Source organism: Vombatus ursinus, unplaced genomic scaffold, assembly GCF_900497805.2.
Source record: "Vombatus ursinus unplaced genomic scaffold, bare-nosed wombat genome assembly UNPS02014799.1, whole genome shotgun sequence".
Taxonomy (NCBI): Eukaryota; Metazoa; Chordata; class Mammalia; order Diprotodontia; family Vombatidae; genus Vombatus; species Vombatus ursinus.
Genome location: NW_020954577.1, coordinates 15,978,970 through 16,001,146, shown reverse-complemented (window position 1 = coordinate 16,001,146; position 22,177 = coordinate 15,978,970). Strand labels below are relative to the sequence as shown.

The following is a 22,177-nucleotide window of genomic DNA, read 5'->3' as shown; positions in this document are numbered from 1 at the left end:
GTCACATGCCAGAGGTGTTACAAGAAAAGTGCTTTGGATTAGAACGTACAGACAGGATCAAATGTATGAAGAGGCAGTTTGCAAAGAAGGAAGGTAAGTTATCAACGACCATATGAGAAATATTCCAAATCCCTAATAATCATCAAAATGAAAAGTAAAATCATTCTGAGATTTTGCCACAAACCCATCGGACTGAGAAGCATGATAAACACAAACACATACATACAGACACACACGGTTGACATTTGTTGATAGAGTTATGAAGGGAAAAGCTCACTAACATAGTATTCATGGAGATGTGAAGTGATCCAAGAATTTGGTAAAGCAATTTGAAACCATAAACAGTCATTAGCCTATGTGTGCTCTTTGTCCAAAGTAGGCGTGGAAATGAGAAATGATAAAAGTTACGTTATATGAAATGAGGGAATGTTAGTATGTCATAATGATAAGGCAGAAAATGGGAGAAATCTGAGAAGACTTGATGATATTTTAAATTTCATTTTATTTTTTTAAATTTGTGTAATAAAGCAAGCAGTTCCATGATATACTATAATGAAAAAGATGATTGCATATGAAACTGCAAATTTATTGTACACAACTTCCTATTCACTTTAAATATATAATAAAATTGTCATGCAGCTTTCTTTTTTCTTTTTTTTCCCTTTTTTGCTCTCTCTTCCCACTTTAGACAAGGCTACCATTAGACAGACACAAATAGGTGTGCATGTGTGCATGTAAAACTATTCTATATGTACTTCTATTTATCAATAATTTTTCCGGATGCAGATAGCATCCTTCTTCATATGTCTGTCATTGTTAATTTGGGTATTGATAATAGTTAAAATTACTTATTAACTCAGAGTCCTTCTTGGAACAATATAACTCTTACTGTATGCAATGTTCTCTTGGTTCTGTTCATTTCACTCTTCATTATTTTATGCATGTCTTTCCATGTTTTTCTAAGATCGTTGAGCTCATCATTTCTTAAGGCACAGTAATATTCCATCACAATCATATATCACAGATTGTTCATCCATTCCCCAATTGATGGGCATTCCTGCAGCTTCCAGTTCTTTGCCCACAAGATAATTGATATAAACATTTGAGGACATATAGGTCCTTTTTTTTTCCTTAATCATCTTTGGAAATAGACTTGCTAGTGGTATTGCTGAATCAAATTGTATAGGCAGTTTAATAACTCTTTGAGCAAAATTCCAGATTGCTCTCCAAAATGACCTGAGCAGAATCAGGAGGAAAAATGCACATAGTGACTGTGCAATAATGTAAAAGAAAACTGTGCAAAATTTTAGTATTCTAATCAGTGCAGTGGCCAGTTCCAACTGTAGAAACCTGATGGTGAACCCTACTTACTGCCTCTAGACATTGACCTTATGCAGTAGAGGTTTAGAATGATATACGTATTTTCAGAGAAGGCAACTTGTGAATTTCTATAGTTTAATTGCATGTATTTTTATAAGGCAGGATTTTATTTTGGGGAATGGGGAGGAAGTGATACTGATACAAAAATATTACAAAGAGTAGATCATCAAGGAAACATTAAGCATTTATAAAAGTTATATGAAATAAAATAAAATGAATCTAAGACGAGGACATAGACAAATAGTACATGGTTGGAAACGTTATGAAATGATATATATTATATTATGTTATATTATCAAATTATTTATATAAATATATTAAAATGCATGAAAATGAAAAGGAGAGATAGAAGGGAGAAGACCTAGGGCACAGTACTTCGCCCTGCTAGCAGAGAAGCAGAGACCGTAGCTGATGGTGCTGAGGGCAGCAGTCTGAACAGCAATGTGGAACAGCAGCTGCTATAGCAGCTTGAACAGAAGCCAGACATGTTTTCTTTTTTCTTTTTCTTTTCTTTTCTTCCCAGGCCATTAGAGGAAAAAAGGGAAAGATAAGAGGGGGTGACTAAAGAGGTACCAACTATTCTGATGAACAGTGGCCAAAAACAAACTGGATTATTCCTATTCAGCACCTCTGACTGGAGGCAAATAGTGCGCGCTTCCAAGTGTGTCCCATCCATGCTGTACTTTCCAGAACTCGTCTCCTCCTCATAAACTCCTGGGATTGGACGAAGAATGTGCATTACGTTGGCCTGAGGTATGAGGGTACAACATCTCAGATGTTAATGACCTTTCTAATACAGAACAGGGATCCTGACCCCAGGCTGTGGTTAGTAAGTCCCTCCCTCTCTGAAAGTAGGGGCATAATCCTGAGAAACTTATATGTTTTATAACTAACCCCCACAGGCAAAATGATCTTTCAGTCTGCCCTACCAGAGCAACAAGGTCATTGAGTTGCAGATGAATAACTAATATTGCACATACTTAAAAACAAACAAAACAAAACAAACAAACAAAAAATAATCTCGGGTCCAATATAAATTCCTGGCTTGATACAGAATCCTTTTTGTCATCTCTCCTTTTTATGAAGGGAATGTTGACGTCTGTTAAATTGATAATAAAAGAAAACTAAAATACAAAAACAAAAGAGATCCCTCACTTCCCCATTTCCTTCCCTCCATAGTCCCCTCTCTTTTTTTGGGTGGGGCAGAGGATGAAGAACAGTAATTGAATGGGAAGACATAGTCTAAAGACAAACTGGTTTGAAACTGAGGTGATGTTTGTAGCCTTCCAACCTGATTCCATGTCATCTTTATTAGGCACCATAAACTAGATGTACAACAATAACAACAACAATAATAATAACTAACATTTATAAAGCGCTTACTGTGCGCTAGGCACTATGCTAAGTCCTTCACAATTGTGTCATTTGATCCTCAGAACAACCATGGGGGATGTGTGTTAGTATTATCTTCTTTTATGGATGAAGAAACTGCGGCAAAGAGGAATTAAGTGACTTGCCCAAGATCACGAATTAGGAAGTGACTGAGGATGGATTCGAACTTAGGTCTTCCTAACTCCAGAGCCAGCACCTTATCAACTGTACCACTGAGGCTCCCTAATGCAGCCCTACTACAACCCTCTACCTCATGGTATAACATTTCTCTGCTTCCCAAAGCTCAGTAGAACCAAGCTCTATCTCCTTGTGCTGGTGTGATACTAATACGAAAAATTCTTATTGCTAAACATTTCTAATTAGGTTGATTTCCTGCTCCAAAGGATAGTATACTAGATCTGGAAAGGAAAATCTGTTAGCAGCCAGACAGTCCTGTTAGTGACTTGCCTGAAGTCAAGCAGACATTGATTGGCAGGACTGAGGCTGGAACTCAAAGATCTGATTACTGGGCTGGGACATTTCCCAGTAGAGCTTTACAAAGGTGAACTACACCACCCCTCTGAAAAAGGGGAGAATATCATCTTACTTATTCCTCTAACACTTCAAATTCTGAATTCCTAGGTATTGCAGCCAGGAAGATGGGGTTCCACATCCTAGACACTTAGTACAGTTGAGCCTGGACAGATATATATGTGCTGCACACATCTAGGATTTACTTTGTACATATATGTGTCTGCTTGACTTGTAAGCCCCTTCAGGACAGGAACTATGTTTTTTTTTTGTGAATACCTGATGCCTAGCACAGTGTTGGTGCATAGTGGGGTGAGGGGGAGGCTTAAGAAATGTTTATTAATTGATTGTTTCACTATGTGACCTTGGACAAGTCCCTTAATCTCAATGTACCTCTGGCTACTCCCTATGACTTATGGTAACCTCTCTAGGCCTCAATTTCCCAAGCCATAAAATACAGCAGCAGGACTGGGGGGTTCTTAACTTAAGGTCCATGAACCCCCAAGATAGATATCAAAGGGTGTATAGACTGGGATGGGAAAACTACATCTTTATTTTCACTAATACCCAATTAAAAATGAGAATTTCCTCCAAATTTACACATAGATAATCCCTCTTTTTTTTCTGAAAAAGGGACCATAGGCTTCACTAGACTGTGAAAGTGTTAGGGTTAGGGTTATGAACCCCTGGATGGCATGATTCCTCTTTTCATTTTTAGCTCTAATTTATAGATGGCCATTTAGAAGAGATTTCTCACACCAGGGGCTCCCACACCAACTTACTCCTTCCTGTGCTCAATTGCCTATTTTGAGTCTCTTATGAATCCTGTTTAACTGTGCTCACTAGAACTCCTTCATTCTACAAAGAAGCAGACACACTGCTAGGATGTTCATGGGATTAATAAAGAATCCAGAGTGAATGGGTATGATGGTGGAAGAGAAGAGAATTCACAAGAGACTTAGACAACAGCTCTGTATCTTGTAGCCAGACCACCAGCCGACACTTAAATGTTTCCATTGTTCATTTCCTTCTTTGCGGACATAGTGAGACTGTCCAGGGTGTTTAAGGGATGACTTCATAGGAATAAAAAAGGTGTTTTCCTAGAATATCCCATTAAAAGTAAAGGCTGATTAAATCTTTCATCTCCTTCCCTCTCCATCAGATGGACAGATCAGACACTAACCCCAGAAACTTTTCCAGAGATTAGGGTTTTATTTTAAGCCAAATTGATTACACATTCCAGCAATTGCTCTCTAAGGATACTGGTTTTAGCAAAATAACTTCCAGCAGCTAAATCGTTTGAAGCTTTCATGCTGAATGGTGGCTTGGGTTACTCTACAGAGAATCTCACAAAGGATGAGTAAATTTGCTTCTGGTGGTCATTGTTGGCACTGATTCATGCTTCAATCTCTGAGCCTAGAAGACAGCATTGGCACATTGGACTTTAATTTCAAGATTATTGTCTTTAATGAGCAAATGTCAGTCAAGGAAGCATCTGCTTTGGTGCTAAGGCTTATATAAAGTACTATAGAGTTCTCATAAAAGAGTTGATTTGGGGAACATACCACCTTGCTTGGAGTGGAGTTGTCTGTAGGTTTGAGATACTAAATGAAAAAAAGCAAAGCTGACTATTTGAATTATTGGAAAGAACATCTATGTCCCTATCCATTGTCCTAATACCTAAGTGAAGTTTAGATAGCACACAACTGTGCCTCCAAATACATGAAAATCCAGATTTATAAACCACAGCTTGACACATGAGTACTGCCACCCAGCTGCTTGATGCTGAGTCAGGAGCCATGAATGCTCCATTAATACAGCAGCTGCACCAAACTCAAAAGCTTCATTGCCCTTCATGCTTCTAAACCAATTTAGTTAATAGAGCCCTTCAGAGACACCCTAGATCACACATCAAATACTTTCTTTAGCACAATGGAACCTCCTTGTATTGAACTCAACAAGCATTTCTTAAGTACTTATCAAGTGTTAGACACTGTGCTAGGCACAGGAAACAAATAGTCGTTGCTTTCATAGAGATGACATCCTACTGTGTAGATATAGCATGTGTGTAGATACAGCATGCATGAAGAGAAGCAAATACAACAGTGGCCATCTTGAAGAGGAGACTAACCAAGGGTAAGGTGATTGCTAACTTGGAGAATTTATCCAAAAAAATGGAGTTATGTGACTTAATATGTAGTTCTAGGTACTGGGCATAGCCAAAGTTTAGGGAAGGAATGGTTCCTGTTGTTGGGGAGATCACTCTAGGACTGATAAAGAAGCCATCTGCCAAAAAAAAAAACTCCTTTATGTAGAGTTATTTTTCCATCACTTCATTGCAGGCAGAGGCAGTACAACTCAGTGTAAAAATGGTGGCCAACCTTAGAGTCTGGATGACCTGGCTTAGGCATGTACAGTCCTTCCGATTCTGGACAAGTCACTCAGCTGTTCAGTGTCCAAGACACTCTGTCCAGCTCTCTCTCTCTCTCTCTCTCTCGAGAGAGAGAGAGAGAGAGAGAGAGAGAGAGAAAGGGAGAGAGAGAGTTTTTTATTTGAGAAACAATTGAATTTATGAAGAATTTAAAGTGGTATAAAATCAAAATATATTCATGACATAAATATATGCTTAAACATAGTTAGGCAGTGGTAATTAAAATTTATTCAGGAGTACAGAACTTTTAGAAGATAAGAATAACAGGACCAGATTTATACACAGGGAAGAAAAGCCTGACAGTGTTGGAAAGGGTGTTTTGGAGAGAAAACTGAGTTAGGGGGAAGGGAGGACCTGTCAAAAGTCTATTGGAATAGTGTGGCTAATAGCCCTGTGGCTTCCGTGATCAAACATACCTTTTTCATTCCATATTTTTAGTGTTATTTACCTAATGTGTTGACATTTAAATATCATAGAAAAGCTTCCTCTTACTTCTTACCTTGAAAAATTCAGTGTTTCTATGGATCAATAAATTTTAAAAATGGTTATTTGATTTTTTGGGGGGATTTTATTTGAAACCAGAAAAATAAAGCCAATTATTTGAGTTTTGGATCTATAGGACATTCCATCAAATAAGTGTTGACACTAATTTTTTAAAACTTTTTAGTTAATTATACTGAAAGGCATAGCTTGAATTATTTTACTATTCCAATACTGGCCAATTGAAATGGGACTGTGGAGGATGAGAAAAATGTTGTAGAGGTAGCATTGAAAGGGTCTGGTAACTGATAAGATATGCAATATAAGGAAGATATGAGATAAGGAAGAATAAATGATAAACCAAGGTTTTGAAAATGGGAGATCACACTGATGTTGTGGACAGAGTGAAGTCATAAAGAGAGGTGAGCTTGGGAGGTTGGGAAGAGAGAGAAGGAGAGAGGAAGAGAGAGAGAGGGAGAGAGAGAGAGAGAGAGAGAGAGAGAGAGAGAAAGAGAGAGGGAGAACTCAATGTTAGATAGTCCTAAAGTAGCCCCAAGTCTTCTCAATGGTCCTCCTGATGTCCTTGATTCCTTACTTATACCCGCACCACATATTTAATCTGTTTCCAAGTTTTGTTGCTTCTAGATTCACATTTCTGAATATGCTCTCTTCTTTCCTCTGACACTGCCTCCACGCTGGTGCAGACCCCCATCACCTCTCACCTTGATTATTGCAATAACTGCTGCTGGATCTGCCTGCCTCAAGTCTCCCCCCGCCCCACTTCAGTCCATCCTCCATTAATTGCCAAAGTGATTTTCCTAAAGTGCAGGTCTGATGATGTCACCCTTCCCCTTAAACCTCACTCAGTAAAGTCAATTGGCTCCCTTATGGCCTGCATGATGAAATATATTTTTTATTCCATATTTTGATGTTATTTACCTAATATGTTGAAATTTAAATATCATAGAGAAGCTCCCTTTGGCTTCTCACCTAAAAAAAGAAATCAATACTTCTATGTACCAAGAAACAAAAAAGCTATTTGATTTGGGAGGTGGGATGGTAATCTTGATTGAAATCAGAAAAAGAAAACCAACAATTTGAGTTTTTGGTCTGTAGGACATGTCATCAAATAAGTGTTTACATTAAATTTTTGTTAACTTTTTAGCTAATTATACTGAAGAGGCATAGCTTGAATTATTTTATATATTTAGTTTCCCAGTTTATATTGAGTTGATATACAACTAGATCCTGATTAGTGCCAATAATAAATGCTTTGAAGTTGTTGCATGTATTCGAAATTATAATTATGTTAAATGTGGTAATTGGTCCCAGTTCATTGGAAATAAGTGGTGCAAATAACATCACTGCTTCAGAGGATTCATTATTCACACTGATGTGGACTTAGCTCTAATCAAATGAGACAGAGGAAATATTGTGTAAGTCTTAAAGCCTCAGGCAAACATCATCAGTTATGATTGCCCATTTGATTCAGCAAATCTAGGAAGTGTCTCTGTGTGACTTTGGATAAGTCCTTAACCTCTTTGAAAATTAGTTTTTTTCCATTTTTTATTTTTTTTCCAACTGTGTGTAAAAACTTTTTCACATTCATTTGTTAAGATTTTGAGCTTTAAATTCTTTCACTACCTCCTTCCTTTCTACCTCGTTGAGATGGCAAGCAATTTGATGTAGGTTATATGTATGCAGTTATTCAAAAGTTATTTCCATTTCCCTTATGTTGGTAAAGAAAATAAAACAAGTAAAAAGAAAAACAAAGAGAGTTTTTTGTTTGTTTTTTTGTTTTTTAAATAAGCTTCGACCTGCATTCAGACTTCTGTTAGTTCTTTCTCTGGAGGCAGATAGTATTTTTCATCATAAGTCCTTCAAAATTGCCTTGGATCATTGTATTCCTCAAATAGCTAAGTCATTCAGAGTTGATCATCTCACAATATTGCTATTACTATGTACAGTATTCTCCTGATTCTACTCACTTCACCTTGAATCAGTTCACATAAGTCTTCCCAGGTTTTCCTGCAATTATCCTGTTCATCATTATTCCCTCAAAATCATATACCACAACTTGTTTGGCCATTCTCCAATTGATGAGCATCCCCTCAATTTCCAATTCCTTGACACCACAAAAAAAAAGAGCTGTTACACACATTTTTGTACAAATAGTTGCTTTTCCCTTTTTATCTCTTGAATACTGATCTAGTAGTGATATTGCTGGGTCAAAAGGCATGCCCAGTTTTATAGCTCTTTGGGCATAATCCCAAATTGCTCCATAGAGTGGATGGAATGGTAAAACTTAAGTTCTTAATTTGTGTGTGTGTGTGTGTGTGTGTGTGTGTGTGTATGTGCAAGGACTATGTGACCATTTGAAAGTGTTGGGAGAATAATATTTTTAACTTAAAAAATGATTACAAAAGAGACCAATTTTATTGAAATCCAATTTTGTATATATAGATATGATTATATATTACATGATATGATATACATTATACATATACAATATTATGCATCATATAGATAACATTTGTTGTTATTCAGTTGTTTTAATTGTCTATCTGTGACCCCATTTGGAGGCAAAAATACTAGAGTGCTTTGCCATTTCCTTCTCCTGCTAATTTTACAAATGAGGAAACTGAAGCAAAAAAAGGTTAAGTGACTTGCCCACGTTCACACAGCTAGTAAGTGTCTGAGGCCAGATTTGGACTCAGGTTTCTCTGACTCCAGGCCTGGTGCTCTTTCCACTGCACTGCATGGCTGCTCTTATAAAATATTATGCAATATAACATATTCTATGTTACATTTAAGAAAACAAGTCCCCAGTCCCCAGGGTAAGAATTGCTTTTATGTATTAACTTGCCTAAAATGTGCTAACCTACACCCTGAAGGGGAGTTTTCTTCACCTGGAAATTCTCCATTTCAAGTAAATCACAAGGCAAAGACCAAGGCACACAGGTATAAAGCACAGCCCTAAGTTTAAGAATTTGTTAGACATGCTCATAAATATCTTGGATTCAAGAAAGAATATGTAAAGGTTACATAAATCAAAACAAAGCAGGAAGAAAAATATGAGGAAAGAAGTAACATTTTCAGATAGGTGGGTTAGGCAGGCTTCATTAGAGTGGTGGCATCCATGAAGGGTCTTCAAGAAGAAAGGAAATGATGACCAGAAACAGAGATCAAGTATAGAGGCAACAATCATAACAAAGGCATGAGGATAAGGAAAAGGCAGAACAATATCATGGAACACTCATTTTATCCTTACAACAACCCTGGGAGGTAGATGTTATTATAATCACCATTTTACAGTTAAGGAAACTGAGGCAGAGAGAAGTTAAGTGACCTGCCCAGGGTCACATAACTGCTAAGTGTCCGAGGCTAGATTTGAACTCATGACTTCCTGATTCCAGGCTCAATATTCTATCCACTCTGCCACCACCTGCCAACCTGGCAAGATCCAGGTTGTAGAAGAATGTCAATGCCATGACAAGTCTTGATTCTTTCATGTTAAAATGAAGTGACAAAACATTGACAAAAATGCCTTGTTCACAATTGGAAAACATAAAATGGATCTTTTGTTGATTGATTGGGGCAAGAGAAGGACTTAGAATCAGTAGCATAGACAATAGAAGCCCTAAAAAGAGCTGATTCGCTCTGAGAGTGAATGCTTAACAAGAAATGTAGGACACTGGAGTCTGAGGCTTGGAAAACCATCACCAGGTGGTGAGACAAAGAGAAGCCACTGAGGCAGGGAAAGGTCAGTCAGCAAGGCATCAAAACCAGGAAGTCAAGGACAAGATGGTTGATGGAATCAAATGCAGTAAGATATAAGGGATGATAAAAACAGAGAAACATCTGTCATAATGGTCTAAAAGGCAGGTAATAAAATCTTTCAAGAATGTGGTTTCACTTGAATAGAGGGTATACTAGGCAAATTGTAAAGAATTAAAAAAGAGAGAATGAGGATAAAATTGAGACAATAGGCTTCTTGTTCAAGAAGCTTGGAGTGAAGGAGGAGAAAAATAGTGTAGCAACAAGCGGGATAGGAGGATCGATAACTGTTTTTTTCTTTCTTTTATATGATGAGGGAGGCTATGGTATATTTCATGAAAAACTCAACAAACTAAGTTATCCTAGAGAAGGAGGAAGGGGATAAGTGCGTGTTCAGAGTTACTTAGGAGGAGAGACAGGTTAAGAAACAAGTAATGATGCTTGGTTTTGGTCATGGAATTTACAGCGGCTGATGAGAATACCAAGAAAGAGTATAGGTGAAGAAGAAAAGATGACCTAGGAAAGAGTACTGGTATAGATCCATGAGCAAAAAGATTGGGGCACAAATGATTAAACTGAAAAGGAGACTGAAAAGTAATGTTAGACAGAAGACAGATTATAAGATGTACAGAAATGAATAGAAGGTAAGAGTGGAATTGAGGAGTACTGACACTTTTGTCTTCTTACTTTCACTACATTGGTTTGATTTGTGCCAAATAGTTTCAATTTTGTGTAATAAAAATGATCTATTGTATCTTCTGTATTCTCCTCTATCCTTTTTCGGTTAAGAATTTTCACAGAGTCACAATTTTGAAAGATACTTCTTTTTCCTCAAAATTTTGTATTATATGATTTTTCATCTGAATAAGAAAATCCACTTAGGAATTTTGTGGAAGATAGTATAAGGTGCAGATCTAAACATCCCTAATCTTTTTCTTATTTTTTTTAGCCAAATTGTCATACAGTGTGTCAAGCAGTTCATGTCAAATGGAGTGCTTTTCATGAATTACTTTTTGTTCTTGGGTTTGTTGAATACGTGTTTATTGTTTTCATTTTATTCTGATTCTTGTTTTCTTGTTTCACTGTGAAAAAAAAAGAAATAGGGAATGAAGCTGTCTTGGAGAGAAGGAATAATCCCCACTCCTCTGAGACTGGAAGGAAAGGAGGTAGAATATTTGTAGACAGCAGATGATGGAAGTGAATGAATGGTAGATAAGAGGGATCATCATAATGGCCTTTATCCATTATATGTGCCTGTGTTGTGGTAGCTAATTCTTTTTCTCCCCCCAAATCTGATTGTTGATTATTTCTTTTGAAGAAGAAGAAGGAGGAGGAGGAGGAGGAGGAGGAGGGGAAGGAGGGCAAGGAGGAGTGGGAAGAGAGGGAGGAAGGAAGGAAGAAAACACATTAAAGAACAATTAGACAGATCATCAATTATGGTTCTATTGTCTTTTATTTTCAAGTCTAATAATGAGAGGGACTTGTCTGGTGAAGCACTGTTTTTCTCTTGTACCCTGATGGGTTTGGTGTATTTTAGATAGTCACATATCAGGCATGCAAGTCTTGGAATAAGGCAAAATTACTTAATTATATTTATTATTTAATTATTTTAAAATTAATAACTTATGTATTTCTTAAATATATTTTAATTATATTTTTTAAATTAACAGTTTGAAAGTCACCCATCACTTACTTTGACATATTTCTTCCCTTAGGTAAATGACTGTTTTGGATTTTGTTTTGTTGAATTTTTCCATCAGTTCATTCGAGTTCCACTGACACGCAATTAATGCCATGGTTTAAGGAGGACCATTGCCCAGAATCACATCTGAGAAATTATGTCTATTTCCCTGCCTAAGCCCATCAATTTCCACCTGAACAGCAACTTGGATGTATTAAAGTGAAACAATCCTCATTGTCAAAGAAGCACCAGAGAGCTGGTTTTCCTAAATGCTGAGGTGGTCAGACTGAGGGTTGACAGCAGGAGGCTTGCTGCTCTCCTAATGGCCTCCAGAAGGCCCACAATAGCTGCAAAAATCCCATAGTTTACAAACACTTAAATTGTTGCACAAACCAGAAGGGAAGAGACATGGCTTACCTTTCTCTGTGTATATGGGATACATTGCAGGATGCTCACTTTGTTTGGATTAATTAGCTTTGTTTCATAGCCAAAACATGTCTGGGAGCCAACAGAGTTAACAGAAACCATCTTTGGGGGATAGAAAATGTTGTTAGATTTGTAGATTCTTGGTATGGGGGGTTGTATCCCAGATGATGGACATGACTCCTGTTTGCTTTTTATATGTATGTCAGGATAGAAGAATGTCTCAAGTGAAGACAATGTTTTATGTGTAACCGCTGGATTATAGAAGCACATAGTTAAAGCTAGAAGGGATCTTGGATACTATTTAGTCTAGTTTCTTTGTTTTACAGATGAGGAAACTGAGGCTTAGAGAATTTACACAACCAGTCCAAGGTCAAAGGGATTGTATACAGCAGAACTAAGTCTTATAACTGGGTCCTTAGACTCAAAATCCACCTCTCTTTTCACTACATCAAAGTGCCTCCTGAAATACGCGCTTAATTAGCAGTGATTAGTCAATATAACAAGCTTGGGCACTCTATCCTCCAAAATCCCTAATGAGAGAGAGAGACAGACAGACAGACAGAGAGAGAGACAGAGAGACAGAGAGACAGAGAGAGACAGAGAGACAGAGACAGAGAAAAACAGAGAGACAAAGACAGAGAAAGAGAGAGACAGAGAGAGAGCTGAGAAACTAAAGGACCCTCTGGGAACTTACATTCTTATGGAGGAAGATGTCACATAAAAGGGAGCTGACCCAACAAAGGTGAGAATGTCTGTTTCCAGGCAAGATAAGGTTAAAGTACATCTGTCAGGGTCCAAGGTGCCAGGGGGAGGTTGATGAGTCTGAGCAATTGTGATGTGGGCACTATTGGTTGGGAAGACACTGTGGTTATCTTGGTAAGTTTTAATGAGCTGTTTTTCTTTGTTATTTTATTTTTTGATATAAGGCAGCTTGACATAGAAAGTAGGGATCTTGTCTCAGTGATAGAAAGACCTGAGTTCAAGTTCTACCTTCTCTGGGAAAGCCACTTTCACTCTGTGCTCTATACAACTTTCAAAACTGATAGCTTATAGAAAAGGTGCTGCCTTGTATTGACTGAAAAGAGTCCTCCATTCAAAGAAATCACAGGTCCAATCCCTCTGCCTTTAAGTCATGGCTCCCTGACAAAGAGAAGCCAGAGATACATATTCAGAAATGAGTGTGATATAACAACTAGTTATATGTGAGTTATATATGAGTGTGATATATATATGAGTGTGATATAATAACTCATATATATATATATATACAGAGAAGAATTAGCATGTTTAAAATAAGAAATGAGATTTTAAAGAGACTCTAACAGGCAATGTGGTGCAGGGGTTAAAACTTTGGACTTGGAGGCAGAGACACATTGGGCAGATGGTAGCTCAGACACTTAGCTTGTGAGTCTGGATAAACTCAACCTCTCCCTTTTCTTAAATGGAGACAGTAACACCAACAGTAATGAGCACATAGGGCTGTTGAGGGGCATGAAATGATATAAGATCAGGAAAGCACTTTATGACCTTTAAAAGACTTATAGAAATTTCTGCTATTGGAATAAAGTTGTTGATTTTTTGTCCTTCATTTCGAAGAGAACCAATGACATCAGGGGGTGATGTCTTGACTTGAATATGAATTGGATTTAAGTAAGACAGAGTTGCACAAAGTTGACAGCCTCACTGTCTCTTCCAGAGTCATCAAAGTCCAGTAAGAGGACCAAAGTCAAGACAATTGCCGATGGCCCACGCACAGGATGCCCTTGTCGTCTTGGATGTCTGACCAGGCTCTAAGCACCCCACAGTGTCTGCCTCAGCCACCTTCATGGCCATTGGAACATATTGTTGTCACCTGCCCATTCTGCCAGGCAGTCTTCACATGCTTCGGGTAGACATCCCTCTAATTCACCAATTGGTTTGAGGCCTGCCAATTCCCCTCGAAGTATTATACAAAGTATAATATGACATGACATATTATAATGTGGTACTAAATATTAATAAAGTAGATCACATTGATAGCAGTCAACATGTCTACAATGTATTTAATTTTACAAAGTGCATAGATTATCTAAATAGGCCTCAGTTTCCTCATCTGATTATGAGGGGGTTGGACAACATGGTGTGTAAGGAACCTTCCAACTCCAGATCTACGATCCTTTGACCCTCTCAATGACCCTAGGAAGTAGGTACTATTTATTATCCCCATTTTTCAGATGAGGTTACTGAGTCAAATAGAGGTTAAATGACTTTCCCAATGCTAGGAAGCTCTAAGATTGAATTTGAACTCAGGACTTCTTGACTTCAAGGTCAGAGCTCTATCCATTGCGCCATCCAGCTGCCTTGAGAGATCTTTTCTATCATTCTATCAATGGGATTTGAAAGTCAGTCAGTCAATAGGCTTTTGTTAAGTGATTATTTTGTGCCAAGCACTGTGCTAAGCCCTAGGGTTATAGAGAAGGGAAAACCTAAATGGATTTTTACTCTGTGCCTTGTTCTCAGATGTGACTGAATGGGTCACCTATTCCCTTCACATCCCTCCAACACAACAGGAAATAGAGCAAGCCTTCACAACTGAGAGATACCTTCTAACCCTTGTGCTATAGGGGGATTCCAACAGACACAGAAGTCATTAAGCCAGAAATAACCGTTGCAGACACCTTCAGATTTTACTAGCATAAGGACACAGAAGAAGCTATTTACACAGACACACACACACACAGACACACACACACACACACACACACACACAAACACAGTTCCACCCTAGTTTGCTTAAATAACACATTCATCTCCCAATTCAACTTGACTACGAAGGGACTATTACCTCATCGGATGAATGGGAGCTGCTATTTTCTGTCCTGCTAACTGGCACTGCTTAGAGAAAAAATATTCCTGAAGGAAATTAGTCAATCTAGAAGGTGTGTATGACATTCTATAATATTCCTTGTCTAAAACCTGGCACGTATTATGTATGGCCGGGGACACTTTGGCCAAACAGCAGCCAAAGCTCTTTCCATGGAAAGCAACCACTCTCTAGGGATCAATCTCCAAAAGGGTCACTGTTTGAAGACAATGGGGCTGTACAGAACAGTCTACTGAGGACTTTGGTTTGATTTATTTATTTTATTTAATTAAATTTAAAAAAAAAAATACAACCTCCCATGAACTCCCAGAGGACCCAGGGAACAATCCTACACTCTCTAGAAGTAAATTCCATGAAACCAAAATGGGATGTCACAAAAAACTGTCAAGAGCTTTTCTGAAGTTCTTTAAGCATCTAGTAGGCTTGTTACTATTCTGTGGTGATGGATTATGAGAGAACAGTAAGGACTTCCTGCCCTCAGGTAGATGGCAGCCCAAGGCCAATCGGTCTACCTGTCTCTGAAGCCTTGTGCTGCTTACAAAGCACCTGGCCACAAATCAGCTCACCAAAGCCTCTGGCCACAGATTTGAAATCTGAAGACTTCGACCAAATTTGTGGCTCTCCTCCCTCCTACGTGTGTAACTTGGGAGAAGTCGCTCAACCTCTTCTGCTTCTTGCTTTCTTCCTTTGTAATACCAGGAAGTTGAACAAATCTTAGGTCTCTTCTGGCTTTGTTTCCCCAATGCTTATTGATATGCCTAGCCTGTAATTATTGTTGCTTAATAAATCTTTTTGCCTGACTAATCTCTGAGAAGGGCAGGGGAGGTGGTATTATCCCCACACTAGAGGGGACAACATCAAGATCCTAAAAGGGTGATAAGCAGCTTAGGGAATATCAAATCAAGATTCTAGCACAACTATTCAGATAGCATTGCTTTTCTCACAACACAATGCCCATAAAGAAGATGGAAATGTTATAAATAAGAAATACACTATTCATTTTGGAGTATGCAAAAAGGTTAATTGTCTGGTTCTGTGTTCAAAACAAAATGGAAAGAAGAAATATTTCAAGAATAAGTTCTTTGAATAGATTTTTTTTCTTCTGTTCTTTTGCACTGTTAAACATTTTAGGGGAAAATGTTCTGAATTTGCTCAAGAAAAGTCATCAGTTTCTTTTTAGTAAAATTTTCCTTACTAGACTGAATCAACTTTATTTGGAAAGGGCATTTTTTTCCTCCGAGAGAAATGTGATTTTAATTTGGAGAATTGTTTTTAATATGTTTTCTTTTAATTTTTCTTTTTGAAATTGGTTCAGTTATAGATGTTTTGGTGTATTTTCAACTAATAAATTTGTTATGGAGGTAGTAAATGTCTGTTCATTTTATCGGCAGAAAAAAATAAAGTATTATTATTACTATTTTGTCCAATTCCCACTCCTCATCAGAACATAATAAATTCAAAGAAGAGAATTAAAATCTTATTTTTCAAGTTAATAAACATCAGAAAAATCCAGGAAGTAGTAGTAGTAGTAATTAATAATAATAATAACAATAACTTACATTTATATAGCACGTGAGTTTTACATGCTACTTTACAAATATCTCATTTTATCTGATGTGATCCTCACACTAACTCTGTGAGGTAGGTGCTATTATTATTCTCATTTTACAGAAGAGGAAACTAAGCACACAGTGGTTAAGTGACTTGTCCAGGGTCACAGCTAATAAGTATCTGAGGCTAGATTTGAACTCAGGTCTTCCTGACTCCATCTACATCTGATGCTCTATCCATTGCACCACCCAGCTAGCTACCTGTAGCTTAAGAGTAGTATTTAATCCATATAAATGCTGCAAACTGGGATATCACTAGTCAGTAGCTGCTGAAAGGAAAGAAATTGGCTTTCAATTTTGCAACATTACCTGTGGTGGGATGGGGAGACTCTTCAGTTAAATAATTAGAGGGAGTCATTAAGCAATCCACATCTCTAGAGTACACACTGTACATGCAGACAGCATTTGGGTCAGTGCTCTGAGTTATGTTTTGTAATACAAATACAAAGCTTAGTTAGACAACTAGCTTTTAGAAAGAAGTATTTATTAAGGTGTCGTCGGAGGCACAGTTGGCGCAAACTCTCTACCTATTCACCCTAAAAGTCTGTGATTCCCTCTTTTGTCAGCACAGAGAGGTGACGGAAGAGTGGGCTCAAGTTTAGAGCATGCATGCCAGAAAAGAGTAACACAGGCTTTGGAAGACCTTTTCGTGAAGTGTTTGAGATTGTTAGTGCCATGAGTTTTGGTGGAACTTTTCTTTTGAGATCTTTTTAGAATCTTGAATCTGATTTCTTTTCTTTCTCCAGCCATTTCTTGACTCCTAAGGCAGATCTTTCAATTAGCTAATCCAAAGACTATGCTAAGATGCTTATGGGCAGATGGGAAGCCCCGAGCTCTCTTATGCTTTCGAGATCACAAGGCCCTACTCTTGTCGATGGCAGTGCAGAGGAGATCGAGGCTGAGGTCAAGGCATCCCCCTCCTACTCCAAATGGTTCATTTAAAGTAGTCTCTTTTTATGTCTCTCTGCCTTTCTACATCTCTAATTAACCTAATCCATCCCCCCTCCCAAACAAATCCCAAATCTCTTATTCAGACTAAACTGATGGTTTTATGCAATTCTCAAAGGACGTGAATAAGGACCTGAGCAAAGGAAAGACTTTCTTTAAAAATTGAATTTATTTCATTAAATATTTCCCAATGACCTGTTAAAAAATTTAACCATCATTTTAAACTTTTGCATTCTAAATCCTCTCCTCCCTCTTGCCCTTCCCCATCCTTGAGAAAGCAAACACTTTGATTTTGGTTATAAATGTGAGGTCAGACAAACATTTAAACCTTAACCATGCTGCAAAAGAAAACACAAAAAATAATAAAAATACAGAAAAATTAGGCTTCCATATGTGCCTGGTCATGATTTCTTGCTTTGGAGGTAAATAGCATTTTTCATCCTGGGTCCTTTAGAACTGTCTTGGATCATTGCTTTTATCAGAGTACCTAAATCTTTCAGTTGGTCATGTTTAAAATATTGCTATTGCTGTGGATAATGCTTTCTTGATGCTGGTCACCTTACTTTGCATGAGTTCAACTAAGTCTTTGCAGGTTTTTCTGAAATCACGTTGCTTGTCATTTCTTATAGTACAATGGTATTTCATCAAAATAACATGCCACAACTTTTTCAGCCCTTCCCCAATTAATGGGTATCCCCTCAATTTCCTATTACAGACTTTCTATTACAAGAGCATAGGTATATTGACCTTGTTCATTCCTAGTAAATAATTGAGATGTGCTGTTGTCTGAAAAAAATGTATCAATCAGGGATAAGTGGGGTACCCCCCCTTACATAGTCAAGAGAACTAATGCAATCTCTTCCTGTATTATGAGAAGTAAAGTGACCAGAAGGCAGAAGAAGGTGGTAGGTCTGTTCTTCTCTTGTTTAGAGGGACTGCAATGGGGGTTGACATCACATTTTAATAAAGATATCAAACAGCTGAAGAAGATCCAGAATATTCAGGCAAGTTACTGAACGTGCTCATGGCACATGAGGATCCCCTAAAGAAACTGGAATAGCAAAACAAAGCAAAAACTAAAAATAGAAAGAATAAATAGAACCTGGGAATGTTTTCCAGGAAAAGAGATGATTGGGGCATAAAGCATTGGTGGCTGTCTTTGGAAATTCAAAGGGCTGCCATGTGCAAGAGTGATCAGGCTTTTTCTGTTTAGCTACAAAGGACAGAATGAGAAGCAATAGCTGGGAGTTCCAAAGAGGCAGATTCAGGCTTAACATATGGAGAAATCTTCCAAACAATTAGGGCTCTACCCAAATGTCATGGGTTCCCTCAGGACGTAATGGATTGCCCCTCACAAATATTAGCTGCAAGATCACTTGGAAAGTAAGCAGTAGAAGAGATTTCTGGTCAGAAATGGTTTGGAAAATGTAGCCTGTGAGACCCCTTCCAACTCTTTGTGACCCTGGGACATATTTTGCAGATTTTCACTAGTTAAGACGACATTGCCATCTAACTGGGAGAAAGGTTTTTACGAGAAAGTCTAATGTGATGTTCCATATATTACAGAGCATGATTGACATATGAGAACAGGAAGGGACATGGTTGCTAATAGAGCTATCCAGATTGAGTGGATAGACTGTGTTAATAATGGCATTATAACATGCTGCAAACAGCAGTGGATTTCCAGAATTGTGCTCGCGGATGAAAAATAGGAATCCCTAACCTGTAATTTATTCCACATGTCAGTTGTTTTTATTTTGCAAGTGCATAGGTGGAAGTAAAACTCAATCTTCTGTCAAAAGAGGAGAAGATAACTAGGAAGATGAATGCTAGGCTGATATGAGTGTGGACTTGGCAAGGAGTAAGGGAGAGACCCTGAGAGCGGCTGGGAGAGGTGGAGAACATCTGGGCCGCTTTCCTTCATCCAGTCAGGGAAAAGGTTACATCCCACCCAGTGAGAAATGACCCTCAAAAAAATGTAACTGATATGGCTTGGCCTATGACGTGAGCGTGGTGATGACCTCTGAGGCTTCCTCCCAGTGTGTGGTTCTGGTTAGGAAAAGGGAGAGGGCTAGACGTGCCCTGCCAGTAAAGAATGTGAGCTATAGGAGAGATGCTGAAAAGACAGGCAGTGATGGGGAACCTGGGGAAACCAATGTTGGCAATGGGAAATAGGGAAATTCGAGGGCCTGGCCGTTGTGAGAAGTTTGGGCACAAAAGTAGAGAGGTGATTTTCCTCAATTAATTTAAATTGAGGCCAGATCTACTTTTTGTTATCACTTCCTTCTATAACATAGACATGATATCACATGATAAAATCTACCAGAGTGTGCCTTATAGCTCATGATGGCCAGGTGAACTGCCCCACAAACCGGCCCTTGGCTGCCTCCATGCCTCAAGTTATCTGCCTCCTCATAACTGCCTCACAAAATGCCTAGCACGTCAATGTTTAGTTCAGGTGCCATCTTATAAAGAAAGACTTCTCTCACTTCCTGAACTGTTAATGTGTCCTCCTTCAATCCCAAATCATCACCTATGGGCTTAGGTTTGTGCTTAACCTCTTTGAAGACAGGGACTGTGAAGAACATTGTGTTTGTCACTGTAGCACCTTATATAATTACCCACAAGTACTCTGCTTCTTTAATTAGAAACTTTGGATTTCCTCTATCTAATCATTACTCTTTATCATTCCATCTCACTCTATGCCTTACCCCCACTTAAATCTCTTCATTTCCCTCATCAAGACCCCCAGTGAATCCAGCCCTCAATGATTGTTCAGGTCATCAGTGCTATTCAGACTTCCCTTTCCTCCTTTTTCCAATCATGGCCCTCTACATAGCCGTTCTACTCTCCTCTTCTCACATTCACGCTGCTCTCTGCTCTTGAGCACTGCCCCATCTCCTCTGCTGCTCAACTCTGGGCCAGTTCTTGAGCCATTCTCATCATTCACCTCCTCCTCTCTGCCTCACAGGCCACTCTAGGGGGTTGGCAGAAGTCACACAGCTGTGCTGTTTGGGCATACTATAAACTCATATTATGTAACTTCAACAGCTCCCTTCCTTCAGCATGGCGGTTCTTTTATTCTCTTTGAATCTTATCTCCTTTCACCTAAAAACTATGCCAAACCTCCTCTTCCTCCCGCAAGCTTCCCATACCTTCGTGTGTCCTATCTCACCACCCCATCACTGAGGGCCCTGCATCTGACCTTTCTAAAAAAATTGAGGACATTCCACATGAATGAGTACTTCCTTTAGTCATTTCATCTCCAAACCCCTTGCTTGACATGACGCTTTCTCATTTTTCCATCTCTGACAATGACATAGCCTTTCTCCTTTCCAAGACCATCCTTGCTACATGTGTACTTGCCATCCGAAACGGTCTTCTCCAATAGATTTTCACCGTCAATTACCTCTCTGTTTCTCCTTATCCTCTCTTTTCCCTTTTCTATCACTTCCTCCCTCCCTTCCAAAAATACACATATATCTCCTATCCTAAAATGAATAAACAAGCAAAAATAAACAGATCTTCATTAGATCCTAGGATATTCTAGGTGGATATCCTAAGGACATCTCAAATCCAAAGTGTAACACAGAACTAATTTATTCAGTTGTGTCCAACTCAGCGTTACCCCATTTAGGGTTTTCTTGGTAGAGATACTGAAGTGCTTTGTCTTTTCCTTCTCCAGATCATTTTATGGATGAGGAAACCGAGGCAAATGGGGTTAAATGACTTGCTCTGGGCAACACAGCTGGTAAGTGTCTGAGGCCAGATTTGAACTCAAGAAGATGAGTCTTCCTGGCTCCAGGCTTGGTGCTCTATCCACTGCGTCACCTAGCTGCCCATAATACCTCACTCTTCTATTGTGAATTTCAGTTAAAGTTAACACCCTCACTATAGTCTCCTTGGACTGTAACCTTGGTGATCTCTTTGACTTCTCACTCTCCCTCACTACACACATCTCATTAACTGCTAATCATCTGATTTCATCCTCCCCTATATCTCTCACATCTGACCCCTTAGCTCTTCTAACACAGACACCACCTTAGTTAAGACCCTCATCCTTTCATTCCTGGACTATGGCAACAATTTCCTAGTTGGTCTCCCTGCATCAAGTCTCTCAATTTTCCATCCATCCTATATTCAATTAATACAACGATTTTTCTTGAATATAGATCTAACCATGACTTCCCTACTCAGTCAACTCCAGTGCTCCCCCATACCTCTAGAGTAAAATGCAATTTCATCAATTTATCATTTTAAATCACTCACAATCTATCTTTCTGACCTCCCTGGATGTTGCTTTTTCCTACACTCTACAATGACATCAAGATGGCCTTCTATCTGTTCCTAAAACATGAAACAACAATTCCCACGTCCATGCCTTTGTACTGTCAGGCCCCACGCATGGAATGCTCTCTCTCTTTACATCTGCTTTATAACATCCTTCTCTTCTGTTAGGATATCACTCAGACACTATCTTCCGCATGAAGCTTTTCCTGATCCCTCTACCTGCTAGTATCTTTTTGCCCCAAAGGCCTTGTGTTTTAATCTCCGTTCTCTTCTCATCTATGCTCCTGACTTGCTGAATTTCTACACCACGCTTCAACTACAGTCACTGGAACTGCCTTCAAGTGGCTGAGACCTCCATTCCTTAGAGCTTCCAACACGGCAGGTTCTTC

The 22,177-nt window shown here is 38.6% G+C and overlaps 1 protein-coding gene across 1 annotated transcript in view; it reads right to left on the bottom strand.

The window, feature by feature from the left end:
- Window positions 1–22,177, bottom strand: part of AGMO (alkylglycerol monooxygenase) — a 362,895-nt gene that overhangs the window by 64,846 nt on the left and 275,872 nt on the right. The window lies entirely within an intron of this gene.